The sequence below is a fragment of the Talpa europaea genome (assembly GCF_964194135.1).
Source record: "Talpa europaea genome assembly, chromosome: 15".
Lineage (NCBI taxonomy): Eukaryota > Metazoa > Chordata > Mammalia > Eulipotyphla > Talpidae > Talpa > Talpa europaea.
This window is the reverse complement of record NC_140083.1, coordinates 17,685,728-17,696,840: the sequence shown is the minus strand read 5'-3', so window position 1 is coordinate 17,696,840 and position 11,113 is coordinate 17,685,728. Positions and strand designations below refer to the sequence as shown.

General features: G+C 42.5%; 1 pseudogene across 1 annotated transcript; it reads right to left on the bottom strand.

The window, feature by feature from the left end:
• Nucleotides 1–4,827: 4,827 nt before the first annotated feature.
• Nucleotides 4,828–5,383, bottom strand: LOC311184759 (large ribosomal subunit protein uL22-like; annotated as a pseudogene). Its single transcript has one exon. The product of its transcript is annotated as a large ribosomal subunit protein uL22-like (transcript).
• Between the last annotated feature and the right edge of the window lie 5,730 nt (nucleotides 5,384–11,113).

Below are 11,113 nucleotides of genomic sequence, written 5' to 3'. Positions count from 1 at the left end.
GGTTCGACCCCCAGTCGCCAGGTGAGGGTCCCACATGGTGCGCAGACCTCACCTGCCGCCTGCTGCTCCCCTCAGCAGTGTACTTCGTCAGTCTGCCTGCTCTGCTCTCCGCTCTGACTCTGGTGAATTCCTCACCCTCCCACGCTTCTGACTGTACCCAGTGCTTGTATAAATAAATAAATCTTAAAAAAAAAAAAGAGTTACCCCAGAGAAAGAAAACTTATATCCACACAAAATTTGTATGCAAATAAGCAGCTTTACTCATTATCATAAAAATAAAAACCGGAAGAACCCAAATGTCCTTCAGGAAGAAAAATGATAAGTTGTGATGCATCCATGATAGGAAACTATTATAGTACTGAGCCCGAAATGGGAACAAGCATTACTGATACACAAAGCAACTTCAATGAATCTCATGCATTATGCTAAGTGAAAGATGTCATACTCAAAAGGCCACACACACTGTATGATTCAGTTTATGTGACATTCTAGGCAAAGCTCTAGGGACAGAAAACAGATCAGTGTTTGCCTGCTGCTGGGGATTGCAGGAGGGGTTGACTATAGAGGGGCAAGAGGGAATTATCTGGTGTTGAAAATGTCCTATGACTTGACCAGTGTTGGCGGTTACACAACGAAATATGTCAAAACTCATAACTGCATGCCAACAGGTGAGTTATACTGTATGCAAGTATACCCCAATAAACCCACATTCATAGGAGGTGTTAGAGAGAATCGTATGTCAGCACATTTGCCATCGTACCCCCCACAGAGCCACAAACCAAATGAAACCTTAGTTCGAACTATTGGCACTTGTTAGAGCTTCAAAACCTCTGCCTAAGGAATAGTTAGGGGGCTTAGACAATAAGAATCCTTGGGTCTCCAGGGACTTCAAAACTGTCTCCACGATGCTGGTAGATAAATACTCTACAAAGTAAGTCCCTTCAGAGCACAATGGAATGGTGCATCGATAATAAAAGCTAACAGACAGGCATGTGCTGCTTAACCCTGTTTCTACCACTGGCAGACTGCACCTAGAGGGTGGGCCTGATAGGCCATATGTCCAGTGTAGGTGGGTAGTTGGCTATACTCCCTAGGCTGGTGGAATTATACTCTGATGTCCACACAACAAAATCGCCTCCTGATACATTTCTCAGAATGCAACACGTGACTTATTTAAGCAACACATGACTATGTATGGTGGGTAAGATGTGCAGGGCCCAGATCCCAGAGCATGCATCTAAATCAGTGAGTTGCATTCTTTATCTCAAAATACAAAATCAGTCCTCATAACAACCTTATGAAGAAGGTAGTTTTATTATCAACCATATCTTACAGATGGGAAACTGAAGAGCAGGGTGGTTAAGGGCACAAAATTACTAAGTGATGGGGCCGGATTTACATCTGAGCATTCTGCCTCCAGAGGCACTTTCTTAACCACGCAGAGTGGCAGAGGAGGGAAGGGTTAGTATGTCCTAGTCTGGTGACTTCCAAAGTATAGAGTGCAACTCCCTACCAGGCCATGAAATCATTTAATGGGTTGTTACCAGTTTGTAGGAAATGAAATGGGATTGAAAATATCCCAGTGTGTCCCACACACATGTACTGGGTCACTAGGTAGTTGTATTTCTGACTGCGTGTGCAGGTCAAAAAAAGTTTAAAGTCACTGTCCAAGCTCATTCTCAGAGTAGAAAAGCTCACAATATCCCACAGTGTAAATTCCAGGCTACCCCTTCCCCAAAATACCAGTCCTCCCCATTACATATCTGTGGCCTTCTCAAGCTCTCACCTGTCTTGGGGCCAGAATCCTAAAGTCTTCAGGCACTGACCCTTGCAGGGGTGTAAACTGGGAGTCACCTGTCTAGAATGAGAAGATTGGGCTAAGTCCCAAGCTTTCACAGTGGTCACAGAGATGGGGCCATTCTCTGGCAGAGAAAATGTGGATTCTTGGCACTCTGGTGGGGTGGCTCCAGCTAAAATGCCCAGAGCCCTTTGAATTCAAGTTCCTTAAAAATAAAGTTAAAGGGCCTCCCTGGTGGCACAAGGATTAAGATGCAGCCTATGAAGTTATCTGCAGCCACTGCAGCATGAGTTCGATTCCTGGCCAGCCAGGGAGCTACCCACATGGTGCAGCAGACCTCTCCTGACTCGCCCCGCTGCTCCCCTCAGCAGTGTACTTCCGTCAGTCTGCCTGTTCCGTTCCCCACTCTCTCTCTGGTGAATTCCCCCACCACCACCACCACACCTCTGGCCTGTACCCAAGCTCTTGTATGCATAAATAAATCTTTTAAAAAAATTTAAAAATAAAGTTAAAAATTAAAACCCCACACATTTCTTTAAGTTTCTTGTGTTCTTCTCACAATGAAATGTAGTAGAAACAGAGTAAGTGACGGGACCAGTCTCCCCAGCACTGTTCACAGGCACCCAGCCGGCTCAGGAATGTGGGAGGAGGAGTAGGAGGAGATGCAGGAGCAGGAAGAGGTCCTGCTGCTTCCCAGCAAGATGCCCCATCAGGGCTCTGGGAGTGGGGAAAGCTGTTGACTCAGCTTGGGATCTCCATTCACACCCTAATCAGAGCCAGCCCAGCCTTCTACACAGTCCCTCCCAGGCATGGGGCCTTGTCTCAACTGCTCTGCAGAAGTTCATTTCTCCAGGGTTATATTATGTGGGAAGATGTTTCTATGTCAATCAACAAACCAGCAGATTTCAGTGACTTAACACAATAAAAATATATCCCCTGCCCCTGCGATCACTCCATGTGCACATGCCTGTTTGGCACAAGGACATGGTGATTTGGGGGCCCAAGTCCTTCCATTCCATGGCTCTGCCTTCCTCAAGGACCCCCTAGTCCTCTGCATTTAGTCAGCAGATGGGGCATGTGTGGAGAAGGCAGCATCAGCTCTGCGGGGGCTGTTTTCAGAAACACCTCTCTTTTGTGCTAAGAGTATCAAGAATTGTTGTCCCTGCCACATGGAACCACAAACCCTTGTCCCCTGTACCTTTCTAGGAATGATCCCCTTGAAAATCATCCCCCCAGAGCAATCAGGGTGGCTCCTCCAGCCACTCTCCTTTCTTTGAGAGGCCTTTAATGATTTCATGCCTGTACGTCTTATAGTTGGTCAGTCTCTTTCTCTGGCAGAGCAGGGGGAAAAGTCACAAGCTCAGTCTCAAGCAAGACTCCGTCCTAAAAGGACAAGCGCAACATGAGCACAGACTGGAAGGACACACACCCACCTGTGCCACTGGTAACCGTGGTGGGAGGCTGGGGAATAGAAAAACATCCAAGAATAGACGAAACAAATTCATGGTGATAAAAAATGAGAATGAGAATGGTGGTTACCCTTGGGTAGGGGGTGGGTTATCTCTGGGAAGAGACAAGAGCGTCTCAAAGAAAGGACAGGTGCTGGAGGAGGCACCTTGATTGTTCTAGGGGGATTATTGTAAGAGGGATCATTCCCATGCACGGAATGTTCTATATCTCGATGGTTCAGATAATGGCTATGCAGGTGTAGACACTGGTCAAAGTGTAAACCCACACTTCACACTTACAATTGGTACACTTTATGGTCTTTGTTATATATATGGCATACCTCAATCAAATAACTCAAAAATTTTCCTGCCTTATTTCACCCCTAAATTTTCAATGGATCCCTGTTGGGAATCTTGAGAGAGACACGGATGGTAACAGGTGAACTGGTTTCCTTTCCCTGCCCTCCCCCTAATAAATTAATGACATGGGTCCAGTAGCTGCACAAAAGGAGCCCCTATAGTTCTCCAGACTCTCCAGAAAGCAGCAGCCCCAACATGCTCAAAAATCCTCAAGTTGACCCTAGAAAGAAATGTGACACAGTGGAAAGAACTTGCACTGGGGAGTGAACTGCATGTTTAAATTCCTGATCTGCCATTAACTGCAAGCTCTTGGGCAAGTTATTTAAGCTTTCTAAGCTTTCAATGCTTCCTGTGCCAAAGCAATCACACATGGTTGATGTAAAAAGTAAACGAAATAATTCTGCCTCAAATACTCTTCGATCTGAGATAAAGTATAAAAAGTGACATAAGCAAAAGCGTGTTGAGTGAGGTCCTGTGTGCAGCCCCAGCTCTGAGCCTGGCTCGAGGAGGAACTTGCTTCATGCCCGCCCTTCCATCCATAAGGAAGGAGGACAAAGCAGCCACCAGCCACCTCTCCAGGGAGGTGTCAGCTGCCCCCTGAGCAGAGTCGTTTCTCACCAAGCGGGGAGCAGGCTGGAGAGTGTTCATCATCGTCAGCCAACCTGCCTTTATATCCTGGCTTCCCCCTTCCGTAGCTAGGAAACCTGGAGCAAGTGACTTCTTAACCTCTCTGTGCTTCAGCTTCTTTATCCATAATGTAAGAAAAATAAGACTACCTGCTGAGTGAGATAATACAAAGTAAAAACGTAGACTGCTGCCATAATTGTGTTATAATAAATCAGCTGCCTTTTGCAAACATTTCCCCTGTGGTCCTGACAAAGACCATCGCTTCTGCCCCGCCCCACCAGCTGTATTGAGATAATTGTGTGATCTGTAGTTTAATGTGTTGCTTTAATGATATACTAATATATTGCAAAATGATTACCACCCAAGCTCTGGCTAACACCTCCATTGAGTCATATAATTACTATTTCATTTTTGTGGTGAGGACATTTAAGATCTACTCTCAGAAACTTTCAAGTACATGCTACAGTATTCTCAGCTATAACCACCACATTAGAGCCCCAGAACTTGTTCATCTCATAGCTAGGAAGTTTGTTGCATGTTTTTGTTGTTGTTGTTTTTGCTTTTACTTTTGCTTCCTTTTATTTTACGTTGAACTTATTCCCTTGCCATAAGTTTTTGTTTCTTCAGTTTCTTCTGCGATATCTTTTTCTTCTGTGCCACCTCCTCTTCTGGTTTAGGAACAATCTGCTCTTTTCAGTTAGGATCATCTCAATGTGGCAGGGGGAGCTCATGTATGGGTTAATCCGACCATGAGCTCTGTAAGTTCTGCGACGCATCTTAGGGGCTTTGTTCACCTGGATGTGCTCAATGACCAGAGAATCTACATCTAAACCCTTAAGTTTGGCATTACTCTCTGCATTTTTAAGCATGTGCAGTAAAAATGCAGCACTTTTTTTGGGCCACCGACCTTGCGTCCAACCCCACTGTTTGGCCTGGGCACACCTGCCAACGCCACCTTTGTAACGACGGAATGGCACACATTCTGCTTCTGTAGAGTGACATCCTTCAGATACTTGGTGGCTTTTCGGATATGCATACCCTTGATGGCCTGGGCAGTTTCACGAGTGTTCTTAAAATGAACACGGAGATTTGAACCTCTTGATTTGCATGACTTTGTAGGGTTTTCTGGGTCAAGTGAGCAGTGAACCATTTTCAGAGATCACTAAGGCCGCATACGGGAAGAGTTGTTGCATTTTTTGACCAGTATGTCCCCCATTTCACCCAGCTCCTGGTAGCTACCACTCTCTGTTTCTTCTTCTTCTTTTTTTTTTTAAAGATTTATTTATTTATACAAGAACTGGGGTACAGTCAGAGGCACGGGAGGGTGAGAGCATTCACCAGAGACACAGCGGGAAGCAGAACAGACAGACTGACCGAAGACACTGCTGAGGGGAGCAGCGGGCGAGGCAGGAGAGGTCTGCTGTGCCATGTGGGATTCTCCCTGGCCGGCCGGGAATTGAACCGGCACTGCAGAGGCTGCAGACAGCTTCACAGCGTGGCGCTCAACCCGCTGCACCACTGTGGAGGCCTACCACTATTTCTATGAATTTGACTTTTTGCAGATTGCACGTGTAGGTGCACAAACTGTTGGCTGCTGCCCTTCCCTTCCCTGCCTCTGTCCCGGGCCTGTTCCTGGGTCAGAGTCAGCCGAGGGTGGCTTGTCCACAGCACTAGCCAGACCAGTGAGTAGTTCTCCTATTACTTCCTGCTGCCCACACTTTTCCCTTTTTCTAGCTATTATCACATTCTTCTTCAGTTCATAAATACAGCATTAAAAAATCATTGGCTCGCTCCTTTTCCCATCTTATAGAACTATAATGTGTCCCTAGGAACAGCAGTCTGGTTTCCACTGCAGGCTGGGAGAAGCAAAAAGAAAATGAATTCTTTTGTTGTAACATTTTACTTGATGCTGTTTTCAGAAGCAGCAGCAGCCTGCACTTTCTGCTCCTGGTAGCCTTATGTCCAGGCTAGGATTTTGGGGTGTTTTTGAGACTACAAATATAGGTCTTACCCATCTGGCAAATTTCAAAGTCAACTTTCCTATGGTCCACCACTGCTCTGAACTGGATTTCTTTAAATTCCACTTCCTAGCTGACCTGGAGGAGAACAAACATCCCAGTGTTATCTTAAGTGTCTAAACCAAGACGCTGATGCAGCTGGTGCGGAGGATGTAAGCAGCAGAGGCTGGGAGAGAAGTATTTTGCCATGGGTCATCTGCCTGTTATCTAACCTTCTAGAAGTCATCTGGAAGAACTTTTTGAACCTGAATGAATGTATCCAAAGTCTGTATTTTTAAAAACTGTACTGTCTCCTCCTCATTTAAAATTTCACATCTCTCTTAGAGGCAGATAAAAGGAACCTGCCATCCCCACACCTTCTCTTTTTTTTTTCTTTAACATCAAAAATGAATATAGAGTTTTTACAGACTTGGGAAATGTCATCTTAGTTGCTTCCGCTGTCTCTCTGGCGTTCAGCATGGGCATGTGACCTAGTTCCAGCCAATGCGAGGTGGGGGAGTTGGATGGCTGGGTTCGAAGAAAGGTTTCTTTCTTAATAAAAAAGGGGGGTACACATGGAAAGAAAATCGCCCCTCCCAGACATGTGTCTGCCTGCATGTGAGGCATTGGGTGTCTCTTCATCCTTATTCTGACCCAGTGGGCACGCTGCCTAGGTCAGGCCTGGCCCTGTGTCTTTTTCTGGAGTTCACACTCACTCACCTGGCTTTCCTGCACTTACTTCATTTTTATTATAAGATAAACTATAAAAAACAATGCAAAACAAATGCATGTATTAGTGAATTGTAATAAGGCATACACCCCTGTAACCACCATTCAGGTTAAGAAATAGAACTTTGCGATTACTCTCCCCACAGGCTTCCCCAATCACAGCTCTCTCCTCTGTCCACCCCCCATAACCACCCCTCTAACTCTTACAGTAATCTCTTTCATTTGTTTATGACTTATTCATGTATGCACCCCCCCTAATCCCTGTAGGTAGTCTTAAAATTTTGATATGACATTTAAATCTCTTTTAAACTAATTTCCCTCTTTCTACCTTTCTTATAATTTACCTGCTGAAGAACCTGGTCCTTTTGACCTATAGCATTTCCCACAGTCTTAATTTTGTTGATTTTCCTGGTGCAACTCAATGTGCTCCTTTGTCTTTTGTATTTCCTGCAAATGGACAGCTGTATTGAGAGGCTTGAGTCAATTCAGTCTCAACCCTTAGGGTAAGTCCATAGCTATTTTTCATTGCTTTTTAATGTTAGCAGCCATTAAAGTTCAATGTCTACATTCATTCACTCATTGGAGTTGCAAAATGGTAATAATATAATGCTAACATTTCATTTTTATTTATTAAATACATTTTAAAAAGAGATAATGCCCTCATCTACTAATCGTTACCCAGTAGTACAGCTTATATACAACAGGCAGAGTAATGCTTGATTCATTTCCTTTGCTTATTCAGTTTTCAAAACAATGAATTAATTCCCTATTATCCTCCAAAGAACAATTAGGTTTTTATTATTATGAACTCATGAATTTAAATATATTTGATGTGTTTCAATTCATTGCAATTCTGGGCCTCATTGCATCTTAAATTGTCTTATCTCTGACCACTGGCACCTTCTTCAAGTTATCTCCTGAGTCATTTTGACATGACCCTAATAGTCTTTGAAAGATCCCCTGCTCTCCGGCATGACAAAATGTGCCAGGATAATTGTGTACTCTTTTGCCACAGACTTGGAATCAGTAATTTCTCCAAGAAGCCCTGATTTTTTTTTTTCAGTAGAAAATGACATTTCTTAACCACGATCTGGGCTCCAGGGATGCTGTATGCTATTAGATGGGATGGTTAATATTTCTGGCCTTTTTCAGGGGATGGAACTAGGAAATATATTTTTTAAAGATTTATTTATCAATGCACACAGGAGCTGGGGTACAGGCCAGAGATGTGGAGAGTGAGAGGACTCACCAGAGACAGAGTGGGGAACAGAACAGGCAGATTGACCGAGTACACTGCTGAGGGGAGCAGCGGGAGAGTCAGGAGAGGTCTGCTGCACCATGTGGGTTGCTCCTTGGCTGGCTGGGGATGGAACTCGTGCTGTAGAGGCTGCAGATTGCTTCACAGTGCGGTGCTTAACCCCTTGCGTCACCAGAGAGGTCCGGAAATTTATTTTGGAAGATAAAACATTTCATGAGTTCACAGTGATACCTTCTACTCAAATTCAGGGTAACTATAGGATTATTTTTTAACCTATGCTAAATTACTTCTGATGTCCTTTTTCCATACCAAGAATCCTGACTTAGGCTTAGACCTGAGGGACAGCAGCACATCCCATGACTGCTCATTTACTTTACCTAACATCACACACGGATGTGTTTCAACATAACAATAACCACTACTGATTAGGACTACTAAGGACAATTTTGAAAAAATTTGCCTACCATACCCCCATTCTCATCTCATTTTTTCCAGTTGTACTAAAATCTACATTGTCAAGGCATATAATCATCACACCCTATATTTTCTTTTTTTACCCTTATTTAGTCTTCACCTACAAGTAACAGTGTATTTAGTGCTCATAATTCCTACATCAAAGTCTCTCATTGTTTTTGGCTGTCTGAAGCTTGTTCTCTAGTAGATTTCTCACAGAATCTTCATCGGAACAGTGTCCCCTAAGTTCCTACCTGTTCATTATGGTTTGTCTGTGTCCTTTAGGATACAAACCATTTCACCTTCTTCTGAAATGAAATATCACAATCAAAAAGTCTAATGATAAACTCCTTCCTTTATAAGTCACATGTTTTTTTTGTGTAAATTTCAAAGGAATAATTTTTCATTTCATTTAAGTCTAGAAATCACTACAATATATATTGGTCATTCTGTTTATATTCTCTTAAGTGTAGTGTCCTCGTTTAATATGGACTTTCAAATCAATTTTACATCAGAAAAATTTTCTTGAATTATATCATTTAAGCTTTTTTTAATTCTCTGGCTTTGGCTTTTGCATTCAGGAACTTCTGTTCACCACAGTTGGATCTTTTTTGCCTATATTCATTTAATAGTTGTATTGTTTTACAAATCTTTCTCTCTTTTATTTATTTTAAAAATTTTCCTTATTTTCTATTTCTCTTAAGGCATTATCTGTGTGTTCATTCATTGGGCTCCTTGTAATTTTAGTCTTTATTACTCTTGTTTCTATATTTTCCTTGCCTTGTTTATGCTTCTCTTTCATGTTTTATATAATTTTTGTAATTTTTTTTAGCTAATTTTGAAGTAATACATTAGGGTCTCTTTTCCTTTTACTATATTTTTCTTTTTTTTTTAAGCAAATCTATTTGGTTTACTTTCATTATCTGTAGGGGTATTATCATTGCATTCCATCCTATTCCATTCTATTCTTATAATAACTTTGTATGAGATTTGACCTCAATACTTTTCTGTTGATCATTTTGTAGGTAAATTTAGTTTTCTTGAATTTTTAGAAGAAGACTTTGTTCAGGATAACTTTTCTAACTTCACAGTTACCTATTCTATTATGGTTTCATGTAGTATAAAACATACAACAGATAGCTTTTAGGATTTCCTGAATATGTTCCACTCCTTCCTTCTTTTTTTTTAAACAAACATTTATTCTTAATTGTACATTAGGTTTCAAGACATTTCATTTTATTTACTGGGTGGCAACAGATGCTAAGGCAGGGAATCCAGATGTTTAAACAGGAATGGAATTAAGATCACCAGTGCCCCAGGCACAAAGATCACCTTACTTTTTGACAGGTTTCTCAATGCCACAGGTAGGCCAGGGGACCTTTCCCCATGGCATTTGCTTTTAGCTATTCAAATTTCTTCTGCTCTCCTGTTTCCGCTTGATTGTCTTATCTTCCTCCTGCATCTCCATGGCCTGTTTCTTCGGCTTCCTTCTGGGGCTTCTTATTATCTTTAAGGCCACATCTGGCACCAGCATTCCCTTCCCCCCTCACCTCCTTTTACCTGGATCTTCTTTCCTTCATGTCTATAGTGCCTTTCTCAATTTTAATTCCATTTCCAGTGGTATCTTCAGTGAAGGGCCCTATCCAGAAAGGACACCTAGTTGGTGGTTTTTGAAAACTCACAGGGGTAGACTGCTGCAGGCCCCTTTGCACTTACCTGCTAATCAGAGCAGACAAAACAGTTTCAGCCGCTGTTCTAAAATTAGCCTGCCAAGTGTTCCAGTGAATACCTTTGGATATTACAGGGGTTTCTTGTTCTCAGATTTGTTAGATGTCCTACTGCTCTCCTCTGCTTCCTCCGGCACTGATGCCGATACCATGCAGATTTTGTGACTATTTGTATTTCAGAGTTCATGGGGATATCTTCTCACCTGGCTTTGTTGAAAATGTGTGTGGATTTTCGGTTTTGCTATTTAATTGACCTATGTTTTTATGCGGGGTTTAGGTAAGTTCTAGAAACTATCTGGTTACTACCATTTCCATCTTCCCAAATCCTTGTATTCATTCTGGCCAAGGTTGAAGGGCAGGCATACAGAGAGGAAGCTCTTCTTATGATGAAAGGTGACATGCAAGAGAACAAGCTTGAAACCAGAGAATAATTAAACCTCTGGTTGCAGCACACACATTTGTTAACATTCCATTGGCCAAAAGCAGCCAGAAGGCTGAGTACAACATCAATATGCAAGAAAATACACTCTGTTTCTAGAAGAAATCTCTATAAAATCACGCAAAGAACATGATGAGGAATTGGGAACAATAATGCAATGCTCTACATCAACCAACTGCATCTGCTCTGAAGGCATTTTCTCAATCTTGCTAAATTGCTTTCCAGAAAGGTTTTGGTAATTATACTTCCACCCATACATATGAAAGTGTCCATCAAC